Here is a 25,775-nt window from a genome sequence, read left to right on the forward strand (position 1 = left end):
TGTGACAGAGGCCAATCAGAAGGACTCCAGCTGAGCCTCAGCTACAAATTTAAGACTGGGAAAATTCTGGAGGAGGGCTGAAGACAATAACGTCTTTTCACAGAGATCAGTTTGCACTGCTTGTGCCTGCTAAGCTCATAGCAGCAAATCTTCATAGGAGCAAATCTGCCCCCAAGCGCGTGCCATGTGGATCATACAATTTAAACACGCGTAGTTGCTATGCAATTTCAACTAAAGTCATCTTTCTCATAAAATAGTGCTTATTTTAAGAGCTATTCATTTTTTAATGCATAGCGGCGGCACCAACCTGTGACCCACCAAAGCCAGCCCATGCTGCTGCCTGTTGCCCTGGCTTCGCTCCTCCTTCCTTCATCACCGGCAGCGTCCCCAGGTGTGAGGTTGTGAGATGTCAGTGTCTGCAAATGGCCCTACGTCATTTGTTTATACAGTGCTAAGCCACAGTTTGGTTCAACAGGCAATGCAGCATTTAAACCATGCCATTAACCAGCTCTAGAGGTACACAGGCAAAGCACTTGGGAAACTTGGTCAGTACTGGGGAGGTATTACATTAAGAAAGAAGCAAGGTCTGCATGGAGGAGGTGCTGAGAATCACCTAAACTGTCCCTTAAGTTCAAATTCAGCTTGAACTATATTAGCTTTCAGTAGACCTTTGAGTTGGCATGTTCAGAAACAAAACTGATGTCATTCTTTACGTCAGGGAGGAAAGCCAGTCACACGCTGGGGCCACAGACCTTGGGCATAAACCGATGAGAGCTGGAACGAGTAGTTCATCTGGTCTGTCCTTCTGCCAGAGCAGAGCTGTTTTGGACGACTGGCTCCCAAGTTGATGCGCTCAGGAGAGATTCAGGTTTGCATGGCCCTTTGGAAACAGATGCGGTCTGTTGGGATACATCTTAACAGAAGAATCAATAGACAGAGCAGGGGAAAGAAGGTAAATATAAGACAGCTGGTGAAGCACAAACATATGGCAAAGGGCTGTGCCAAGGCAGGAAAAATGAAAAGAAGTCGAAGCAGAGATTTTCGAAGAGGAGGCCGAGAAAACAGAGCAGAAGAGAGGTGAGGGAAGTCTGCGGGTGAGCGGGGACCGAGGCACGGAGATTACCTATACCAGACACATACCCTGAGACTAGGTGTGCAGAGATAAGATGGGGTATAAACGACAATGCCTTGGTCAGAAGGGCTCTCCATTAGCACCCAGTGTAACGCACGCTCTTTCTCTGCCCCATCCACATCACAGTTGTACATAGTGCCAGGATGGAGAGGTTTGCAGGGCCAGAAACATACTCTCCATCTTAAGAAAAAAATTGAATTTTGGAGGAAAAAATTTCTCAAATTGGAAGTGAAACTAAACTACCAAAAAAAAAAAAAAAGACAGCTTTTTCTTTTTCCGCTGTCAGACTTGATCTTGAAACTGCTGGCACCACTTGAATTGGATGGTCTGCAGGAACAGATTACTCTGAGTAGAGAGAGATAATATGGGAATAAGGGAATTGGGAGTCGTAAACTCTTACTCCCACATGTAAAAGCAATATTCCTAATTTCCAGTTGCCATATTGAGTTTTCAAAAAGCCAATTCTGTGCAATTGACATTTTCTAATAAAACCTACTCCACTGAAAAGTTATCAACCAGTTTCTACTTTCTGATTAGAAGGAATAATAAAAAGGCAAAACAGAACCCTCTTACAGGACTGTGGGGAAAACAAATAAATTAAGAATAATAGAGAATTTGAACTAGTTAGACATAAAGATAGAGACAATAAACAGAGGCAATACATCAAGGAAGATATTTGAAAGCATAACACAAGATTGCTAATTTACACAGAAAATTGTAGAGGATCGCTAGAGATAAACCAGCTCTTGCTTAGACTCTAGTATAGAACAGAGGTCGTGATGTGAAACCAAGAGGTAAAATTACGCGTGGATAAAGCATCACCCAGAAAAGTTTTGTTCAGGTAGTCACCAATGGGTTTAAATGACTAAAATGAGCCTGAACACAAGAAGAATAAAATAGAATGTTTTAGAAGTGATGACAAGAATTGTAAAATGGAACCCGAACAGAATAAAAATAAACAAGATGCAGCAGTACAGGCCCCTGAACAAGCAAATGAATTTAATGTTGAACCAAAGCTTTGAATACCTGGGGTGCAGTTACACCTGAGCAAGACTTGTAAAGGCCACTGCGGTTCTCTGATGTGTCTTTTATCTGGGCTGTGCTCAGAACTGGACCAAAGATGTTTCAGATTGGAGCTGTCAAGTTCTTGGCATTTCTGCCATTTTCTTTGGATTCCACTCTCAATTAAACAGAGGAGAACCAAGCCTAATTTAAAAATACTGAATTAAACAGGTGCTTTATCTCGAGGATGAGCAGGGAAAAGCTGTAGTTTTTATAAAAAGGTCTCCATTGAAGAACTCAGATGATTTATTCCTGAAGCCAAAATCCTCAAGATTTAAATAACAAAAGGTAGGCTTAACCCAATACAATAAGCACTATACTAAAGACATACTACAAATCCATCCTTTTACAAATCAGTATAAAATCAGGATACAATATAAAAGAGAAGGAAATGAAAACTGGAGAGGGAAGAGGAAGGAAATAAAGACAAGACCAGTCACATGGCATCTAGAAGCAAAATTCTTATAACATGTGATATTGATCTCATCTTGATAAGCAGTAATAAATTCCTTTTTCAAAGTAATCTGAAAGCTAATACTGATAGAAAAAACCACCTCGAGTTTATATATAGAATGTCAATTCAAGTATCCTCTGACATTTAAATTGTTTCATAAAATTATGAAACCGAAGCTGCTAGAAATATTCACTTACAAGCAAGTAAACATCCGCTGTGACATCCACAACCCAAACATTAGCAAATGTTGGTAAAAGCATGAGAAACAGACAGTGAATTAGTCAGCTTCTGGTCAATAAGTAAAACAATTATTCTGTACTCTTTGCTTACTTTGGCTAAAAGGAATCACACAGGGAAAATTAATTGGGATTTGTAAAGCACCATGGTTTGAAAAAGATCAAAGTGTTCTTTAGAATAAAGTTATTTTTTAGGTCATGATTTTGTGATTGCTTCTTAAATGTGAAGCTCTCTAAGAAGCAATTGTTTTAGAAGAATGACAGGTCAGCGATTGAACAGAAACTCGAAAAGAGCAAAAGCAAATTGGTGACAGAGGGGGACATAAAGAAAACAGAGACCAAAAGAAATGGATGTGAGATAAAAATAACCATAGAAGGCAGATTTTTGTCCAAGTCTGGGTTTTTTGTTGGTGGTTGGTTTATTTGTTTTGGTTTTTTTTTCTTTTTTTTTTTCCCATGAGGTAAATATTGATTTAAATCTCAAGATCAGAACTGTAATTATAAACTATTAGTATAATAAACTATTATTCTGTTAGTAGGAAAAGATTAGAGCCAGAGCAAATCGTACAAACTCCACCAAAGAGTCCAACTAAGATGACTTGTGCAATGCCTATAGCGGAGGGCTCTATGCTATATATGCCCTAGATTCTGGGCCTGGATTTTCTGGCTTATAGAGCAGCTGATGCGTGTCCATAAGGCTAAAATAGTCTGGCTACGCTTCAAATGCTGAATGGCAATGCCGTGTGGTTTGAGCTAGTGCCTACACCATGGCCAACATTTGTTTGCAAAGGTATCTCTTTGTACAAGGCAAAAACTGTACCAGGAACGATGATATCTGTTTAAGACTTGATATAGCCCTATGTACTTTATTAGTATAGATGTGGTTAGGACTATAGTCATACAAAATTACATCTATACTGTGTTAATGCCAAAAAATGTTCAAAATTTATCGCGATATTCTAAAAACTGCCACAAAGAAAATGCAATTTTGTTGCTTAAGGCATTTAAGGACCTGACTTGTTATTACAAGCCTCACTCTCAAATTTACAATTGTGCCTTACTGCGACATGACAATAAAGTGCTTTGCTTGCCACAAGTGCATTGAGGCAATCAACGTGTTACGGCAACCAAGCGTTGGAGCTCCTGCCCGTGGACATGGAGAGCTCGATCTTGCAAGGAGCTGGGAGCCTGTTGTCATACGGCCTCGCGGCCTGAGCGCTTTAATTCAGGACTAAAACTCAAGGCTGATGCTGTCTAGGAAATCCCTCTGGCCATCAACAGGTCAAAGTTCTGCTTAAGAAATGTCGCTCTGGGTAGGGGTCTACAAGCAGCCGTTGACATAATTAAGTTCTGCAGCTAACAAAAGCCACTCCATTTATACTGTCTTCCCTAGGAGGCAGATTAATTAAACTCAAAAAATACTCTTTTCTGGAGTGCTAAAAACAGTAAGAAAGATCCTCATTTAAAGCTAATTATATTAATTGACAAAATGACATACACATTGTCTTGCTCTGCCTCTGTCGTAATTAATGCTGATTTCAAAACAACTTGCTTTTCCTTTGATCATGTATAGGGGTTTAAAAACACACAAGCACACACACATCTCATGTAGTCATGTGTACGCACACACTCAGTTACTGTAAGTCCTGCAAGAGGAAAGGAGACCATGACTGCAGATCAGATTCCATTCACTGTCTTGGAAATTCCTTGCAACAAAGAGAAAAATAAATGTATTTTTAAAGTTAGCTAACAAATTCCTCTGAGTTCCTCTCTAAAGCTTAATGTGACGTCTGTCAGACTCACGAGGCCATTCAGAGACACAAGCTATGGATGGCTTTGCAAAGGCTGAGCATCATCGCAATCCTTCTATATGAGCTGTGATGGACTGGTCACACTTGAGCAAAAGACAAAATGACACCGAATCCTTCTGTTTATTCTTCCTACTTAGCATATTCCTGCAGCATAAAGTGAGATGGGACATACAGCGGGATAGCCTTTTTGCACCAACCAATGCGATAAAGTAATTAAATCACAACAAACAAATCTGACTGGTTCAGAGAAACTTATTCAGAAATCTGAGTAATATTCAGAAAATCCACACTTTGGTTGACACATATGCCCATCATTATGGATGAAGTTGCCCGATCTCCCAGCACGTCAGGTTGAATTATATCTTTTCAGCAGCATTTTCCAGTTGTCAAAACAACCTGTAGAAAAGGCTTTCCTTTTGCTAAGCTTCTAAATCAATTTCTCTGGAGTCACTGGAAATTTCTGTCCATCTCCTGCGTTTCACCTCAGTTAGATGTCTCAGCTAGTCAGACTAAAATTTGAAAGGAAAAATATAAAAGGCTCTAATTTGAAACATGCTCAAACTGAAAATCTTTGTGCTTTGGAACAGCAAAAACAAGAAGATCCTGAAGGAAAATGAGCCTGCGGGTGAAACAGGAGGACTGAAAGTAAAATCAATTACTTCATTATTTTCAAACAAAACCTAAATGAAATAATTTTTATCTCTGTAGTTTTCTTTTTCTTGTTCTTGTATTCATGAACACATCATAATTTTTCATTTGCTTTTCATTACCATCCTATTGTTAGAAGCTGCACTTTAATTATTGGGACAAATTAATTGAAATATAGTAGAAATAATAGACAAAGCAATTTTCTACACAGCTTTTGTATAAATAATTTGAGATATGGGAAGTCATAGTTTTTTATTTTCTTATCTGGCTCCTGTTGATTGCTAATTCTGTAGGCTTAACACAGTAAGTGAAAATACCAGTTTTGAACTTTACTCTATATTGATTATTGTGCATTAAAGATTCACAGTCAGGAGAGAAATAACTGAGAATGCATTTAATGTGCTATAAATAATTTTAGACTATTTAATAGGAAAAGCTAGATTTAATTTTGCTTATTAAAAGCCTAAACAATAATTGCATGTTATGTATTAATATTGTTTATTTATTTATTGCTATTTTATATTCATCTTTTAAAGAACCTCCCCGTGACCAAAAGCATGACAAGCCATCAATCACAACAGCACCATCAAGAGATCCTTGCAGTCTCATGGTATATCTCCAAACGGCAGCTTGCAGAAGCGATCTGTACGTCAGCTCTCTACAATGATGAGACGTAAGGTTGGAGTTAATGCCAGCAGTGACACTGGAACGGGGTTATGTCAGGTTGGCGTAACTCATGTTCACATTTGTTGACTCATTTTAAATTTGTTCTCTTCACTGTTATTATGAAATTCAAATATGAGCCATGACTGTAAAATGTTTATATGCTGCAATGAAAACCTTTACAATTTTGATTTGAAAGATCCAATGTTTTCATAGCATAAAAAGAAATTGCATCAAAGAGTTTATAGGAAAAAGCCAGTAAAAAGCAGACAGAGAGAGAGGGGACCAGAACTGGGAAGGAGCTACGTGCGCGTGTGCCCGCACGTCTCGCATTTAGTCATGTAACCCTTCTCGTGTGCCCATGGGCACTATGAAGGACTGCCATTGACTTGGAGAAGTTTCCTTGGTGACATTTTTCCTCCACACTTTCGCCACATCACATTTTGTCACATTTGTCACTGTACGACATTCCTGTGGCCTTGAAATCCTCTGCCGCCCTTTGGCCTCCACAAAAGCAATCACATCCCTCTGGACCACTGCGCAAGAAGAGCACCGATGTGCGGGTGGTCCGCCTGAGCTCCCCTCCGCGCTCCTTCCCTTGGAGAACCAGACCTCTACCCCAACACTAATAATAACTCCAATGAGGGCTCTAGACAGTCCTCTGGATACTTCATGCAGTGTCTGGAGGACCTCCCTACCTCTGCCTGGCCCGTGACGTTGAGTGTCTGATATCAACCTGTCAGACAGGTCCCTCACACTTTCTTTCAGGGAACCCCTAACGCTTAAAAGGAACAATCTGGGAATATCTGTACACTATTTTCATTGTTCTTCAAATCTTTATCCTTTAACTATGCTATTTGCAGGAAAATGGGATGTAGTTGGTCTCCCACCCTGTCACATTGGCCAGTTTTACCTGACTGCTTCCTTTGCACCCTTGGCTGTCTTTACCTATTTAGTGCTTTTTGTCAGCTGCCAGAGACACAGGGACTGTTTATACCCCATGTTTTTACAATGCCTTACTGCTATCTTTAAGAGGGTCTTCTAGGGACTAGAGCAGTACAAATACTACATGCTAAAATCAATAAAATACAGCCCCATAAACGAGTGTTACACAAGCCCCGGCAACCTTTATCACAGACATCAAGAAGCAAATCTCCCCGGTCAGTAAGAATACAAAGAATACTCTAGAAATTCATCTCACTATTTAATATCTAAATTTCTTACACAAAACGCAATTGAGGACTTCTTGAATAGCATTATATAATAATTCCCAGACAAAAACTGCATTAAGATAGAGTTACAATTGAACATACATATCAATAATTTAAGGAAAAACACATTACAGGGATATATATTTAGCCCCAAGCAAGATTTACAAACCTAGGAAGTTTACAGATCTGGTTATAGTGAAAAGAAAACCAAGGGTATTTAAGAACTGGAAATGTGAAAACAGCTGCCTCAGAACAGTGAAATATGATGGCCACTATGGAAAAGGAGGCAGCATGCCTTTGGCGTCAGACCTATTGGAAACATTGCTTCCATTTGCTAAGGAAGAAAATTCTTTGTGGAATTTTTGAAGGAAAATATTATATGGCAACCTTTATTGAAGAAGGCACTCAAAAAATCTGACTTCACGCATTGAATAATTTAAGAGACCTATTCATAAACTGTTTTATAAGTATGTTTACTCATGAATTCTCAAAAAAATGTTTATAAAGTAAGTTATGTCACTTTGAATAATACATCGCAGTCTTGATATACAAATGAAGTCCAGCTTTAGGCATTAAAACTCAACTCGCTATAGAACCATTAGTTGTGTTTCCAGACTTTGTTCATTTTTGCCTGTAAAACATATGGACTATACTACTGTGTAATCTAAGGGATTTAAGACCCCAAGCCACATCAAATAAAAAAACTTAGGGGTCCTATATCTTCCTGAAGTCATAGAGGGATTTTTGAAAATTGCACACAATTAACTGAATGCATGAACATAATTAAAACTCTTTAAATAATGAAGTATTCTTATAGTCAATGCAGGATTCCTGTCCCAAAAAATACATTGCTAACCATGGTGCTCACAGCCATTGCTTATGCCCAAACACAAAATCAGCTCACTCATGGTCGTGCATACTAAAGCTTGAATAACAGCCTGGCTCTCCAGCAGATCTCAAAGTACTTTACAAATGAAAAGGGACCGATATGACAATTGTTGGGCATGCACAGCTTCCACTGAAGTCACAAAATGTATCTCAGGATTAAGCCATAGTCAAAGAGCCTGTTTTTGCACATTACTCACTAAAACTCCCCCCGGCTTCAAGACCCAGTGAACTCAGCGGGGACGCTTTGGTGAATGGGAAGTGCTGAACAGGGCTCTCATGAAATTTCACAACGTTCTTGTTATCATGCTCCATTACGCCTTGCTATGTCACACCTCATTTTACAGACAACACCATATAAAGCACCGAAGTGGTCTGCAATACCGTAACAGTAGAAGAACCTAGAGGAAAAAGGCAAAAAAAAAGCTGCACCAAAAAAACCTTGATAAGCAATGCAAATATAAGTGGTAGAGTTAAGAAGAACCCACGATGCCTGGTTGTCAATCTTATGCTTTAACCGCGAGGTCAAGAAGCCCTCTTCTGCTGTCATTGCCACAACAGACCATGAACTGAGAGTGAAAATCTGTGGGGAAACAAGGAAAATATGAGAAAGCACCTCTTTGGGCTTGGAAAAAAACCTTCTGAGAACTCTTCTTTCTCATAATCACATTGCAAGATTGGGGACAAGTGTCTTATACACAAAGCCAGTTCAAGACTCCTTTGAAGTACAGGAAGAAGTGACCTTTTCTGCCCCAGGGATGAAAGGCTGGGCCACTTCTGCAACGAAAAGGAGCGGGAGAGAGAGAAGGGGCAGGGCTGGGGTGGAGAGGAAAGGGAGAGCCTCAGAGAGCCAGGCTCACCCCTCCTACCAGCCAGGCGAGGGACACTGATCCCTCCTGCGACACTGGAGGCAGCTGCCTGCGTGGCTTTCCGGGGCTCTGGCACAGGTGGGACAGGCAGAGGGGTTATTTTACAGCCCTTTCCTTCTGCAGCCCCAGCCTACTGCCTGCTCTTTCTGCGCTTTAACCCCACCTCGTTTACACGGCCCAGAGTGAAATTTGTTATTCCCGTTAGTGCTTAGCTAGGGCTGCCTTTACGAGTGGTTACGCTATTATTTTCCCCTGGAAATAGGAATAGAAAATCGAATGCTGCTTTCTCTCCTATGCAGAATTTGAAATCTAGACTATGAAACAGTCTAAATCCTATTTTCTTTCTGAATAAATTTACCTATCTTTTTATTTTTCAACACTATTCACCACTTCCTTGGTGCTAGCCATTAATTATTCGGAAGTTTTATAGCTTCCTTTGAGCTCATATTTGGTTTTCCAGGCATTATATTTTTAATTTCACAGGCAGAATTTTAGTACATTGCCTACTGCAGCCATAAATCACTTAATGTGTTAGAAAGCAGATTGCTCTGTAATTGCCATTTTATTTACTATACCGATGCAAGCAATTTAAATATGATTGAGGTTTCAAACTTACAAACAATGTAAAGAGACTTAGGAGAGAACGCAGTATAAGTGTAAACAGCAATCAGCAGTCATCGTTTTCACCTGCATTAGAATTAATGTTTAGAAAAAAAAAAGGTACTAGGACAACTTTATGAACAACTTGTGACTCAATGGCTGCTGTTAAGGTCTCAGTATCAACTGCTCAGCTCACCTCATTTTTTTTCCAGATCTAGAAATGCTAAAAGAAACTATATATCCTCCCTTGGATGCGGTAAGAGGAGCGGGGAAACATGTTGTGCTATTTTTCAGTCACTCTTGGCTAAGCCAGAAATATAGTGAGGGATTTCAAAGGCACAATCTCTCCCTAGCAGAAGACCAGAGACTCCTAGCAGACTGTCACAGGGAATCTCCCTAAGTGACAATGCAATACTCTCTAATTTCTTCGCAAAAGTTAAAACACTACTGTAAGAGCTAGAGCAATTACATCAGTGGTAAAAATTGACTTTTCTGGTAGATGCTTTTTATCAATTTCTTACCATAAGACCCATCTTAACAGACAACACGGTGTCACACCTGGAACTTTATTCACACAGAAGAGAAGTATCAACCATTCTGTTACTGCTGTTGGACCCAGATTTGGACAGCCTAAAGCTTCCCTTTGCCTAGCCTTTCCTATTGGGTGTCTTGGCATCTTCAAAGAGATATTATTATTATTATATATTATTATATATTATTATATATTATTATTATTATTAATAATAATAATAATAATAATAATAATTGGTGTATTGGTAGGCACATTGGCTTTAAGCCGTCTGAATCCGGGCTTCTAGTGTAACAACCGAGTGCAGTGAATGTCATACGACTTTCAGGGCAGAAAGGTGCTACCAGCAGTTTTCACCCTGAAAAGGACTTAGTAACATCAACAAAGCCATGACCTTTATTTCCTCTTGTTTACATGGAAGGGAGTATATATACATATAAATAAATATATCGATAGTTTATTTTATCTATAAATGACACTTTTTTTTACCTTAGAGTCAAGCCTTACGCTTGGAATATTGTTTACCTTCTCAGCACCCTCAGATTTTTCCCATGCCTCTTTAGATGTTTATGTTGAAGTAGCACAGAAAGATCTCCAACAGGACCATGTCAGGAAATGAAATGCAACTTGCACAGCATAAACTTGACTGTACCCCTTTTTCAGAAGACCAAGTTTACTAGAACCGAATTTTCTCCATTACTCCTCTTAAAATGTTTATATTTTTGGCCCTCAAACAAAAATATTCTCATTTGGAAAATAGTTCTGTTGCACTCCTACACTTCTACGCTACTCTCAAGGCCAAGAAATGAGGCGTCTTATGAGCTCCTGTCTAGGGGATAACCTGGGAGAAGTGACCACAGTCTGAGGAGCAGAAAGTGTGAAGATGAGCTACCCAAGCTGTACGAATCATAAGATACCACAGAAGCACTTTCAAATGGAAATAATTTGGACTTTTTCTGAACTCCTGCGATTTTGAAATGAGATATTTCATTTGGCAGGTGAAAATTTCCATGGAAAGCAGCCGGATTTGTGAAAAAGTCCATTTAGTAAAACTCCATAAATTTCCATTATGGAATGATTTAAACAGAAAACAGCCGACAGCATTTCCAATTGGTTTGAAAACAGCTTGGAGGTGAAGCCCCGGCTCCAGCCAGACCTGCCCCTATCTGCATGTTGGACTTAATTCCTTTAGCCCAGAGATGATGATGAAGTCACTTTGCTTCATTCCTAGTACTTTAAACTCATTTCATAGAGCCACTTATAAGACATAATTGATGCAATCTTATCTCTTCTAATCGAAATAAAATATTTATGGGGAATGCACAAACAAGAGAATAAGGCAGCTGCTGTGCTCAAGACACTCAGCATCTTCCTTTGCAGCAGTTATTTTCATCACGCTGCAGATAATTCTCCTCTATTTGGGTTATCATATGACAGTGCTAAATGTATAAAGTTTGTGAGTAATGACATTAATTAATGAATTCTTTATTAAAATCCTGGTTGACTCCTAACATTGAGACTTACAGTTTCTGTACAATAATTAGCACCTATATGTTGCTCTCTATACTTTCAAAACACAATTATTGGCTAATCCATAATACACTTTTCTGATCCTTAAGGGCATCTGTGCTAGTTAACAAAATAATCAGAAGATAGTTATGCGAAATCAAGGAGAGACTCAGTACCCACTGACTGTCAGAACTCCAGCGTTCTCTTTCCCAACGCCATCACCTATTTGTTACACTTTGCCTTTGAATTTTTGTAACCGCGGACTGCATAATTTCAGATTTTTGCTGAATCCAACCCAAGAATGATAAGAAAGTGAACTCTCTTTTGGTAGTAAATACTGAGATAGGCTTACAAACAGCTGGGAAGGATTACTAACAACCCATCATAAAAAGTTACTTACCTTACACTGAATTGTCTTCCTTTATAAAGGGACTGAATTTCTAAGATAAATGCAAATGTCAGAGCATCTAGCAGAGATACAGGGCATATAATTGGAGGAAAAAGTAATGCAGCTACATTACTCCTGGGACACAAGCTGGATTATCTCTGTGTTGTCCTCCCAGCCATGTAGGCAGATCACCCTTATTCAGACCTAATGCTGATAATTCACATCAGAGGCTGCTCAAATGGTTTAGGTGGTGGGGATCCTCACACAAAACTTTGCACAAACACACACATACACACGTGTAACGCAATGCTGAGAAGTATGGAGACGCACACAAAACCCTACAGCCAGCACTGAAGCGCCCAGCTGTACAACAAACTTTCAGCACTCAAATTCACAAACGAAATCACCAAAGAACAGTATCAGGTTCTTGTAGCTCTCTCCCCTGTCCCCCTTTCACACAGTCCCCGTTGCCACGTGCCTGTCTCTGCACATCAGGAGACAGCCAGCAAAATCCCCACTGAGGGCTGCTCTGCAGACCCATTTTCACATAACTGTTGTTTGTGTTGGTGCCCAGCCTGGTGCAAAAGCAAATTTAAAAAAAAAAATCAGTTCTTGGCAGTCAGTCCCAGTCACCTGCTCTGTGTGCTCCCGCATGTGCTGTCCCCGCTCGGCACGAGAGGGAAGGAAGACCCAGGCATGGCACCGCAAATCCATGAGGATGTGCTTAAGTGCCACGTACATACACATGGAAACTTGTTACATGTCACTCTCAACACAAAACGACAAAGAAAGGTTTTAGCAAATTTTACAAAGTTCTTTTGGGGGTGGACCCCGCTATCCACAAGGCAAGACTTGCCCTGACCTGCGTGGTGCAGTTTGTCACCACCTAAAGATACCCTGAAATGCTGAGTAGCGAGATTTGCAAAAGCAGCTGAAGAGTTTGACATCAGTTTGGGGGGACCCAAGGTAGACAAACATAAGGATCCAGATTTACTGGGGGGAAAAAAAACTCAAACGAAAAAACAGCAACCAAAATGCCTACTCTGAGTCTCTCCAAGAAAAAGAAAAATTCTTGTCTAGGAGGAACATGTATCAAACTGAACGCACTCTGACCAGGTTTGTTGCACAGTTCTTTGAGTATTTAGGCACCAAAGAGCACTGAAGCAACAATTAACATTAACAAACGTTCAAAGTTTGTAAAATTTCAATTTTCTGCATAATTCTGCGCTATTCTGTGTAAGCCATGTTAAGTGCTAAAATTAGTAATTATTACTTGGGTTAGTCTCAGAGGTTTCCCTTGCAAACTGCAAATGGACTTAGGAAGTAACTAGAAAGTGCTTCAAGATGTCGAATAACAAACTCTCCAGAACAGGTGACTAATGCCAGACTTCTAAGTCCATGTTTAAGCAACAAGATATGACTAAACTGAATTTTAAGAGAAGTGATCATTCACGTAATTCAGCAGTGCAGCAGAGCAGGATATTTCTATTTTGGAGTTTAACTTTGGACGCCTGGCTTAGGAAATATTAACTATAATATATTGGAAACCATCTTCAACTCTGAAACCAGGGGAAAAAAATACTCACGTTCAATCAATACTAGAGCTCCTAAAAGAAGACAGATTCTCAGCTGAAATATATAGACATTTTTTACTTTATAGATAAATTATGGTATATCTTTAAAGGCTTCTTCACACTGAATTATGATTAATATTTAATTTTAAAAAAATATTCCATTTACGTCAGCTTTCACTTAAGTGTCTAATGTAGCCATTATGCAGTAACCCATACAGTTGAGCGAGGCTAAAATCACAGATACTACGTATCTTCAGTGCATTCATCTAACATGTAAAAAGGTTTTCTTACTCAAAATTAATATTAAGCGGAGGGGTATTTTTGAAGCTGGTGTGACTTACGGCATTCTTTCAATGATTCTGCAGTTAATTAAGTATCTTCAATGAGTCTGTAGTTAAGAGTTGAGATTGACAATGAAATCTAAATCTGATTCCTTTTTCTCTTCTCAATTGCCAGGTTAACAGCCATGAAAACGAAAGTAATGTAAGAAAGAACGACGTAGATCAAGATCATGGAAAAGGGGGAATTTATTGTAGAAGTAGCTCAGTAGTAAAGATTTTCAGAGGCATCGAATTGACTTGCTGAAAAATAGCTTTATCTCAGGCACAGCTTAGCGTGCAATCTGATACTCTACAGCTTCTCACCCCTCACACGCACTTACAGTCTAAGAATGTGTGGCATGTGACAGCTGTGAAGAAAGCTATTGCAGCCATCCTATGCAGCTCCTAAGATCTGGCCCTGTGGATCCCAAATTCCAGTTTCCAATGGCTGCATGTGCGTATGTGTATGCGTGTGAGCGTGCATAAGCCTACTCAATAGCATTTCTGTTTTCCCTAATAATGACATGATCACCTATCCATTAAGTGCACCCCAAATCAGTATTTATACTTTCATTAAATATCCCTTACGTTGCCACCCTCTGCAAGCAGAGATTAGACTTAGGAAGGCACACACAGCTGGACAGCTAAACACAGCTATTTACTATTCTAAGTGAAAACCTTTAAAAAGCTGTTTATGCAAGTGCAGTGCTCCGGAACAGCTGAGAGTAGATCCTGCCGTTACTTCTTTGTCCCTCTATTTAAATAGCACATGCTTTATTTTTTACTTCTCACACTCTGCTACCATTTTCACCCATAGGTAATAAAATTCAAATCAAGCAATCAATTTACCTAAAATTCAAGTTACTAGTAAATAATTACCTTTAAATTTCCTATGTTGCCTTGAAATGCTAAATGTTGTTATTTTTCTACTGGAATTACCACTGTAAGTTGTCTGTGATTTTTTCCCATTGTTTTCCTCCCTGCATCTAAATAGCGATTGCACTAACTTGCCTCAAGACTTACTTCTGAGAGAACGTGTTGTCTAGTGACTAAGCCAAAGGCATAGGGCTCAAAGAATTTATTTCTGTCTTCATTAGCAGTTCACCTGGTGAGCTGGGGAAAGCAATTGCATCTGCCTGCGCAGCATTTCACTAGTAGCTACTTCCCAGGGAGACCAGAAGAGGTTAGTTCCTCTAGCCTTAGCTTGGTTCATCCAGCCTCAGTCAGTCATGGAAGTCCCCACTATACCTAGCGAGAAGAGACTCATCTGATCCAAAAAGGCTGAATGAGCTCAGAGAGGCTTCCATCTCTCCGCTGAGAGACCTTGGGCAACTAGCTCAGCCAATGGCCCCGCTTAATTATAAAAAAATAAATTACTTTTTCATTCGTGTTTGCCAAGCTCTGTAATACAATTAAAAGAAAATCCCTGCATGTGTCAAGAACTCTAAACTTTAAAAATAAGAATCATGAAAGACTGTCCCTGGCACTCGCATTGACCTCACTGTGAATTTTGTGCTGACAGCAGCCGCGGCACCGGGCGAAGAAAATCCATGGTACGCCATCGTCTCCTGTGATATTTAGCAATGCTGCCGTCCCTTTGTGTCAGATAATCCCTAGATCCTTTGGGAAACCTTCATCCTTTCACATCATGGATCTCGCTTCTCTTCTGTAGTTGCTCTTTTTGCTCTTTCTGATGTTTTGCAATCAGAGAAAATGGCCCCAGAAACTCTCTCTACCGTTTGTCTCTAACTTAACACTGGAGCAAACGCACCCTCAAATTACAAGATGGATTTGAAAGCCACACGTCTGTCTTTTTTTTTTTTTTGCTTTTTAATAGATTCAAGAGCAGTTTTCTAGAAACCCCAGGAGAACATACTTTAAATTTCAAACCAAAAATGTTTTGCTTGCTCAGCATTTTTACGTAAATTACTGCAGAGAAAGCTTAACTTGTTAGTGTTCATATTCTCTGGGGACATAAGCTGAGCTCTCAGGGAGTGGGAAGAAGCCTGCAGAGCAGTGTTAGTTTAAGCATATGAGGATCAGTAATATTGTCTACCTTGTGAAATCTCCTCCAGTTTATGGACGGTTTTGTATTTTCAGTCATGTCTCTACAGGAAGTAACTCACCTGACGGCCAGGTTTCTAGGGAGCTTCTGAACTCTACTGAATTCAAACATGGTAAACTGTTTGGATAAAAAAATAGCTGAAGAATCTTCAGTCTCTTTAATAGCTGCATCACCCAGGACTAGTTTCAAGTTACCATAATAGCCTCTAAACTTGAAGTTGCACAAGTTGACAAGAAGACTAGGAAAAGCAGTATCAATTAAATAGGACAGACTTACGCTAAGTAAAGAAGGAAAAAAAATCTCACACTGAAGGTAACTAAAAGGCAACCCGACAAAGAGACAGGCTGTATCTTTGCAAAGTGCAAAAATCAATGAGAAAGAAAAGCGAACACCTTTCGAAGTGAATAGATGGAAATAAATATGAGCCTCAGAAGTCGTATGAAATGATGCCACTGTGAAAGATGTAACAGCAAAATGTTGGTAGAATTTGTTGCTTAAAAAATAAAAAAGAAAATAAGCACAAAACGTCTTTAGCATGGAATGCATTTTTTTTTTCCAGATGAAAAGCACAATTAAAAATTGAAAAAAAGAAAGAGAGTGAGTGAAGAAAGAAACGCTGAAACGGGTTCGGAAATAATTTCAATGTTTTCCCTCAATCTGGTTCTAAAGCAAATTGTCCCTGGGCTCCCCTCTGCTATCTCAGCAGCACACTCCCAACTGCAGGTCCCCGTTCCTTCCCCTACCGTGAGACTCAAACACGCGGCTGTGAATGGTCCTCTATTGCCAGAGACATAAACCCAGGGTATTAATTAAAAAGAGAAACTATTCCTGTAGTATTACTGTAGTTGAAAAATTGTTATTCCTTTTACTGCCGAGAAACTACTAAAAGTCCAGTAAAACTACTAAAAGTCCAGTACGCAAATCCATACATCTCTTTTCCGTTGCTAGAAGGTCTTGTTTTCTGAAAAAGCTGTCCTGTAAGGGCAAAATCACAGGTGAAATGGCTTTCAGCTTAGTGAACTCTAAAATGGGGAGGAAAAGTGGGAAGAATTTGTAGCCCATAGTAAACAGTTAAACTAGCAGCTGCAAACATAACAGCTGTTGCAGAAAGTCAACTCTTTACTTGTATTCCCAATGAGACTTATTAACGATTATCTTAACAAAACAGTAAATAGAGGAAATTACTAAACTTTAATTAATAAATTGCCAAAGAAAAGCAATTAATTATCTCCAGCATGAGGATTTAACAGATACACTTTTTTTTCTGCATATATATAAATAGAATCACAGAATCGTAGAATTGCCTAGGTTGGGAGGGACCTTTCAGATCATCGAGTCCAACCATCAGCCTAACTCTGACAAGAACCATCACTGAACCTTATCTCTAGCACTATGTCTACCCGTCTGTTAAACACCTCCAGGGATGGTGAGCCAAGCAGTTCCCTGGGCAGCCTGTTCCAACACTTGATAAAATTTTCAGGGGAGAAAGTTTTCCTAATATCTAAACTAAGCTTCCCCTGGCGTAACTTGAGGTCATTTCCTCTTGTCCCATCGCCTGTTACTTCGGAGAAGAGACCGACATCCCCCTGGCTGCCCCCTCCTTTCGGGTAGTTGCAGAGAGCAAGAAGGTCTCCCCTCAGCCTCCTCTTCTCCAGGCTGAACACCCCCAGCTCCCTCAGCCGCTCCTCACCAGACTTGTGCTCCAGACCCCTCACCAGCTCCGGTGCCCTTCTCTGGACCAGCATCTCAATGTCTTTTTTGTGTTGAGGGACCCAAAACTGGACACAGCACTTGAGATGGGGCCTCACCAGTGCCAAGTACTTGGGGGCGATCACTGGCCTAGTCCTGCTGGCCACACTGTTCCTGACGCAGGCCAGGATGCTGTTGGCCTTCTTGAGAAGGCTGTATACGAACAACATAAAACAAAACAGGACCTGCACTGTAAGTGAAGATCAAAGAAAGATCTACAGAAGAAAAACCCCACATAACTTAATGTTGTCACATTTAAAATGGAAACAAGGAAAGACAGGTTTTAAAAGGAAATCATGTTTTCCCTGCACAATTTCCTACCGTTGACATTGACAACTTTATGGCAGAATATACTATGTAAGGAAATTGAAAGCTATTGATAGAAACAAGAGCTACAGATGACTGAATTACAAAATAAGTACTTAAACTGAAACATTTATCAAAATGGGAATTGAGAAAGTTCAGGGTCTGTAAGCAAATACAATCTAGCAGACTGGGATGGCTACATGAAACACAAACGAATCTGCACAAAAACGTTAAGAAAATATATCAAAGCCATAACTTGTTTCATGCATAGTGAGTGCTGGCTATTTTAGACAAAGAAAAAAAATTAGAATTCTGCTTTTTATGAAATATTCAATGTTGCATGAGTTACACTGTGTAACTCTATTGGGAATGTGATCTTTACATTTAACAGATGAATTAAATCTATAACATTTTGTGTTTTAGGAGCATCCTAAAAAGACTTGTCTTTAAAATAACATTTGTAATCCCTGGTGCTTCTTCAGCTGTGGCATCTGCAGACCATCAGAAATACCTGTCCGTGCTGGGGCAATGCCCATGAACACAGGCAGAGTCACATACGGACTGGAGTCCCTAAGTAGAGTGGAAGCTGTGGTGAGGACAGCTCAGGCAAACAGAAAGAAAATGCTGTGATAATAGAAAATAATTTGAAAGTAGATCAGGAGATTTTTAAACTGTCCTTTCCATTTTAAAGATGGTTTGTGTGGTTTTGGTTTTTTTTTTTTTTTTAGTTGAGGTAAAGATAGTGTGAAACTTGCAATGAAATTACAAAGTTCATAGAATCATAGAAACATAGAATGTGTTGGGTTGGAAGGGACCTCTAAAGGCCATCTAGTCCAACCCACCTGCAGTCAGCAGGGACATCTTTAACTAGACCAGGTTGCTCAGAGCCTCATCCAGCCTGGTCTTGAATGTCTCCAGGGATGGGGCCTCCACCACCTCTGTGGGCAACCTGGGCCAGTGTCTCACCACCCTCAGTGTAAAGAGCTTCTTCCTCATGTCTGATCTAAACCTGCTCTGCTCTAGTTTAAACCATTGCCCCTCATCTTATCGCTCCATGCCCTTGCAAACAGCCCCTCCCCAGCTTTCCTGTAGGCCCTTTAGGTACTGGAAGGGGCTCTAAGGTCTCCCCGGAGCCTTCTCTTCTCCAGGCTGAACAACCCCAACTCTCTCAGCCTGTCCTCACAGCAGAGGGGCTCCAGCCCTCTGAGCATCTTCATGGCCTCCTCTGGCCCCGCTCCAACAGGTCCATGTCCTTCCTGTGCTGAGGGCTGAGTTGAAGACCTTACTCCAACAGTGTAAAAATAAAAGCAGTATATTCTAAATAGTATGCATCAACAGGAGGCACAAAAACTATACCCAAGATAAGGGTCTTACATGGCCAGACAAAAGGGGTACTGCCTTGGCAACTGCTGCATTTGTCCTAAAGGTACCAGAGTCATATTTACTAGAGAGAATAGAGTCATAGAATCATTTAGGTTGGAAAAGACCCTTGGGATCACCGAGTCCAACCATCAACTCCACTCTACAAAGTTCTCCCTTACACCATAACCCCTAACTCCACATCTAAACGACTCTTAAACACATTCAGGGACAGTGACTCCACCACCTCCCTGGGCAGCCTATTCCAGAGTCTAACCACTCTTTCTGTGAAGAATTTTTTCCTTTTTCGAATACCAATCTCAACATCTAACCACGTACATTAACTGCTGATGTAACCTGCAGCACCCAAGGATGACTTTAAGTGCCAGAGTTTTAGTTCTGAGCACACAAATATCCTTTGGTATGATTTGGTACATTTCATGAAGCTGCGTATTGCAGCCACATAATACTGGTAAACATCTTAATTTTTACAGAAACCTCTGCAACAAAGAAGCAATTTGTTGCTTAGCGAACTTCTGCACGGCTGTTGAAGCAAAACGTGTTGAAATTATTAGAAGACGGCGAACTAGTTTTGACAGCATCATCTGCAAGCTGGCTAACCTCTCTTCAGTGGGCACTTCATGGACAGGCAAGGGAGGCACAGGCCTGACATTTAATCAGCTTGAGAAAACAGACTGCTCTTCTGCAACTTGGTAAAAAAAATAAAATGTATCAGTAAATAAGGAAACAGTAGAGTTGGAGATGCCACTGTAAAAAAAGGGGTAAAAAAAGAAGAAAAAAACCCCAACCAGCCTTTGATATTGCTACCTGAATGAGACTGCAGTCCTTGTCTCCTACATAGGAGAACTTATCAACTATTATCAATAAATTAGGATCTGAAATAAAAACTCTGTAGTGCCATCAGCATATTCTCTGAGGATGTTAAGTAAAAAATATAGGCTCTAGGACAAGAAAAAAAATACGTGTGTACTACCATAATATCCAGCTTTCTCATTTGTATTGTTCCTTCCTTGTAAATTGTCCCAATTTAAAAAAATGCACCGAATTTCTCGATGAACTTCAGCAGGACAATCTATGAAACACCTCTAAACTGTTTTTTGCTTTAATTAATCTGGTGATATTTTCCAGCTGAGGACAAGGAGAGGATTTTCCATCCCGCTCTGGTCAGTAGGACAGCATTCGGTGCAAGGATCACTTTGTGCTTGCCCCGTTCTTTTGTCTTTCCGGAAGCTGTTGGCCACTTTTGGAAATAGGATCCACAGCAAATGGGCCTTTGGTCAGACCCAGCTTGGCCATTCCAAGATTAGGTTATAGTCTTTAATACACATGCCTGAAATATAACCTTAACATCTTGCATTCTTTGGCAATTGGATACGGTGGCTTCCAGATGAAAGCCAACTGCTGTAATGTAACTTTATCCGAGTAATTAAGCTACATTGATTTTCAACAGCTGGGAAAAGGGGCCTTTAACATGAGTATTCACATTTCAAAGTATAGAAGTGACCTAGACAAAGACGAATAAATACAATTAATTATTCTTTCCGTCTATTTCGTATCTTCCTCATTCCTGCAGCATCTGGAAAGGTTAAACAGCTGAATCCAAAATACATGACTGTTGTACCAAAACAGGAGAAAATTGTTTGCATTTTGAGGCAAGAACAAGGAATGAAATTGGGGAAAGAGCCAAAAAGTATCCATGACTGTTCAGGGAGAGACCTGTAAAAGTGATATCTGGATTTTCGCTCTGATTTTTTAAAAAAGGCATCAGTAGGTCAGAGGCATGTGTAAGACACGCAGCATGCTTTCATAAAAGCTGATGCTGGTTATGAAGGTTGGGTTTTTAACAACGCACTATGTGAGCCTCCCCGATTCAGGAACAAAAGAACTAAAAGATGAATTTAGTACCGTCGCTGCCCTGAGATGCTTATAGCTGTGGGTGCAGCCCTCCAATAGTTTCCTTCGCTGCTGTCTGCAAAGAAAGACACTGCGAAGAAAAAGGCACTGCAAAGAAAGGCACTGCCCATCGCAGCGTCTCTGCGTCTGCAGCTCTTTCTCTATCTAAGGCTCAGCTCCCGGCGGCTCAGCAGGCGCAGAGCCCCGAGTCACCGAGCACGCAGCCACCGGCTAATTCAAAAGGTGATAAAGCAGAAATCCTCCGGCTGTAACAACTTTTTGACCGCTTTGTTGTCGGCCGGTCTAATCAAACCGTAATCACTGAATGCTTTCCCTATATGCAAGCTGTTAAGAAAGCAAGTTAATTGGCTCGCTCGAAAGGTTGAAAGCCCGTGAAACTTCGGAGTGGTTTAACAGTTTTCCAGGGAGCGTTGGGAGGGAATAGCTGCAGAGACACTGCAATGCAGCACAGCGCAGCTCGCAGACCACTGACACCGGCTATTTTGCAAAAATCTTAGGGTTAAATTCTACCCTTTCACGCTGCCGCAGGGGGAACAAACAGGAGCCTTTGAGACGAAAATGTGCAATAAAGCTTTTTAGCAGCTTCATTAGGAGTCCAGTCCTCTGTTCTACCCCCGCTCCCAAGCTGCGTCTTTCAGGAAAAATTGTCACTATTTCAACCAAAGTTCATCCTCCTTTGAAAATATATCTCAGTTTCACTGACGAAATGTTTTTTTTCTTAACTCCTTCCTTACTGGGCTGTAAGTTGCAACTGTTGCCATTAAAATCAAAATATGTCCTGCATAAAACCCTGGAAGTGTAAAATGTGTTTCCCTATATGGTATATATTGCCATTTTAATTTCAAATTAATTGTTTAACAAGGACACACTGTTCCACGTTAAGATTATTTTCCAGGCTCAGGTTTTTATTTTGCAGAACAGAAGGGCCTACTCAGTAGCTCCTCATTTGTACAATGTTTTAAAAGAGATCTGAGAGTTGCTAAGCTGAGAGGAGAGTTAAAATGCTTCCAAGAATATTGAAAATCAGAGAGTAAAGCTAAATATAAGTGATTGGTTCCTCTTCTAATTTTGTTCTAAGTAGCTCTTTGTCCTTAAATTCTCTTTAATTTAATTTCAACCATGTGCAGAAGATGTGAGCAGCAGCACGTGAATACAGAGTCATCTTTCTAGCCTGCAGGATGGCTGCTGTATTTGAATACGTGCATAAACCTCCCTATGAACTGCACCCACAAGGACTGTTAGAGACCATGATGCTTAACACTACTTGACCTCCATTTACACAATACATGTGTACATAAGATACAGTACGCAGGTTATTTTCAGTTTTTAAAATAAAAGTAAGGAATGGCTCAAAAAGCCCAGCATTACGGCCGCTGATGAGCTCTGCTTTTTTAATCTCTGTGATTTGTTTTCCTCTTGCTCCTGATCATCTTTCAATATTTTTGTTCGCAGAATTTACATTCCTCTTTGGACTTTCATACCTCTTTTTTTCTCTTCTATTTCTCAGAGAGTTGAGGGGAAAATAAGATGGTGCGTGTACATGAGGAAAGCAGGGACTGAAGAGTTGTTCTCCATTCTTCCTACTATCCCTTGTATTTCTATTCAGCTCCTCATGAAATCACTGCTTGTATCTCCCGTTCTCCCTTTGCTCACAGTATCTGTGAGCCCTTTTATGGAATTTGATCCTATTTCCAAGACCATTTTCATCTGAGGACAAGTAGCGTGGTTCAGATAAGCACCATCACCAACCACAAGTCTGACAGCATTCAAAAAGATGTTGTGATGCTAGTCTATTGTATCCGAGTTAGTCTCCGCATGTGTTTATTCCAGACAGGATGAGAAAACAAAGTGCCATAATATCAAGAGAAAAAGATATTCAAGTTGATGGCAAGCACTAGATTTTTTTGCAGGATTTGCCACTCTCAAGAGATGTGCTGCCAAGTCTATACGCATAAATGTAAGGAGAGTTCATACGAGGCTTAGGTGAACTTTTGACTGATTGAAACAAGGAAAGGGAAATTTAAACTTTGAAAGCTGTTTCTGTAGTATTCACCTCATTTTCTTCCCACAGCACAGTATATATATTTTTTTTTGGAGACATTGCCAAATAAGTGACCTGTAAGCTTTTCTCTATTGCATAAAAATTAAATTATTGGAAGATAAGCTTTTTCTACTAATTTTAATTGCTAATCATCACCTGGCTTATAGTATTCATCATCATTGCTATAGTATAGATCATCATCGCTAATACTTGAAATATCAATAACTAAAGGTTTCATTGGATGTTTTTGTTTGCAACAACATCTAAAGGCTTAGAAAGCTACCAAGATAAAAAAAAGGTATTGGGTAATATTTGCAGTGGCTACTCTTGGATCTATCCAAAACAGATGAAGTTGTAGTAACAGCTCAGAGCTTCCAGTATGAAAATGGAAAAATCAAGCTACGAGCCTACTTTGCTTATGTACCTCACTAGTTTTGGAGCATTTCAAGGTGAGAAGCCCCCGAAGGAAGCACAGCTGCACAATTTTAAGGCTGCATTTTACCACGATGTTCCAACATATGCATCGAGATAAGATACGGTAAATAAAGAGGTTATGTATAAATTGCGTAGAAGGGACAATAAGGGTTGTGCAGGATCTTTAGAATAAAATAAATATTTATGCTGATATAGAGTGTGTTTATCTTTCTGTGTGACCTGTAAATCCTTAAATAATTCTCTCTGAAGGTTATTTAAACAACTGTTTTAAAACTATTTCATCTTTCTTTGCCATTAGGGATTTTTTAAGAAAAAAATACTTAATTTCACATCTGTATTTACACAGTTTGCATTAACCAGCATCTCAGATTAAAATAAAATATTTCAGCAGTAACACAGCACATGCTGGACAACTACCAAATGTTCTCACTACCTTAAAAAAAATCAATAATTTCCTATAAAAAGGCTAACTTTTGGGCCCTGTTCTTCACCAGCTCCACTTTCTTCAGTGTGTTTGGAATGATTTGGGTGAAACAGAAAACTGGCTGTGCTTCACTGACAACAAGTCGCGCAGTCGGGACTAGTCTGCCCTCAAAAGGTTTTTTGGTGAATGGAGCAGCATTATAGGAAAAATGGCATAAATATGCAATATAATACTTGATCGGTTTTATCAGCATAATTTGAATTGCATGTTCACCAAAACTGAATCTGACATATTTCAGAGCTGGTAAGATATAGGGGAAAAGCATGTCAACTAAAAGTTCAAATATAATAGGAAAAATCTGTCAAGTGATGTATTTTTCCATATATTAAAAATGGCACAGAACAACTCTGAAATGCCAGTGATTGCTACAAGTACTCAGACACCATGGTGATAATTGCAGTCTAAAATCACCAGACAGCAAACAAGACTGCCGGGAGTAATGGGGACATGGTTTTATTCGGAATCCAGTGTGGATGGCTATCTGTAATGGAATTGCTTTCCAATATGTTTTCTTTGAAATAACTCTGATTATTACTTATGTATTTTTATATTAATATGTTCCATTTATTTAACTAAAGATAGACATGTGTAATTTCACCTGCTCTCATCTGCCCATTTCTTAGTGCAGCCTAATTTATTCTGCTGGGTGTCTCAAGTGCAGATAAACCAGTAAATGGATGCACGATACCAGATCTGAAGCACAATCGTAACTTTGACTAAAATACCCGCTGTTTTTCTCTTTGCGTGCTAACATCAGGATCCAGAGAAACAATAGAAGGTATCATGCTGGATAAACTCTGGCAGCACTAATTTCTCTCCCCAGTGTCCCTGAAAAAACCTGTTATTAGAGGTGTACTGTTTCACCTGAGACCTACATGTGTCCTAAGCTGGGCACAATCAGGCAGAACCAACAGCTTGCATTGACAGGTCATCACAAGACTTGTGAATTGAGCTAGAACTGTTTACTGAAAACTGATGAAACGGTGCCAGCGAGTCTTCACAGGCACCTGTCGTTGCTGAATTCTCCTGGAAAGATGGAAAACCATCTTTAGTTCCTATCAGAAAGTGATATTCTTTTCATTAATTCCTTGAGAACCTCGGGTAGTCATTTGGATCACAGCTCACGGACAATAAGGAGTTCTGCCACTTAACTCTGGTCTTAGAAAATCAATCAACGCCTCCTTCTTCCCACTGAAACTAACTTAAACCCTGGAAAGCTAAAAATTAGACACCAAAAACTAGATGAGATACATCCCACCATAAATGTCTTAATATTTTGCTGAATTTCCTGTTGATGGTTTTATTCAGAAAGCTGTCATTTTCTCTACTAAGTACTTTTTAGGTGGGGCTAATTGCCTTGGAGGTTCAAGGACACCATCATCCAAAAGTCATAACGGGAGGCTCTATGCATTTGGCAGGAAGCATTTATCGTGGTTTAATTCCAAGCTGACTGTCTGAAGCAACTTCAGATCTTCCTGGCATTTTCTCTTCATTCTTAACTTGTAATTTG

At 39.8% G+C, this 25,775-nt stretch overlaps 1 protein-coding gene across 24 annotated transcripts in view; it reads right to left on the reverse strand.

Moving 5' to 3' along the window:
• DLG2 (discs large MAGUK scaffold protein 2) overlaps window positions 1-25,775 on the reverse strand; it is a 1,060,606-nt gene that overhangs the window by 198,417 nt on the left and 836,414 nt on the right. The gene's annotated exons all lie outside the window — the stretch shown is intronic.

This window comes from Chroicocephalus ridibundus, chromosome 1 (genome assembly GCF_963924245.1).
Source record: "Chroicocephalus ridibundus chromosome 1, bChrRid1.1, whole genome shotgun sequence".
NCBI classification, from domain to species: domain Eukaryota; kingdom Metazoa; phylum Chordata; class Aves; order Charadriiformes; family Laridae; genus Chroicocephalus; species Chroicocephalus ridibundus.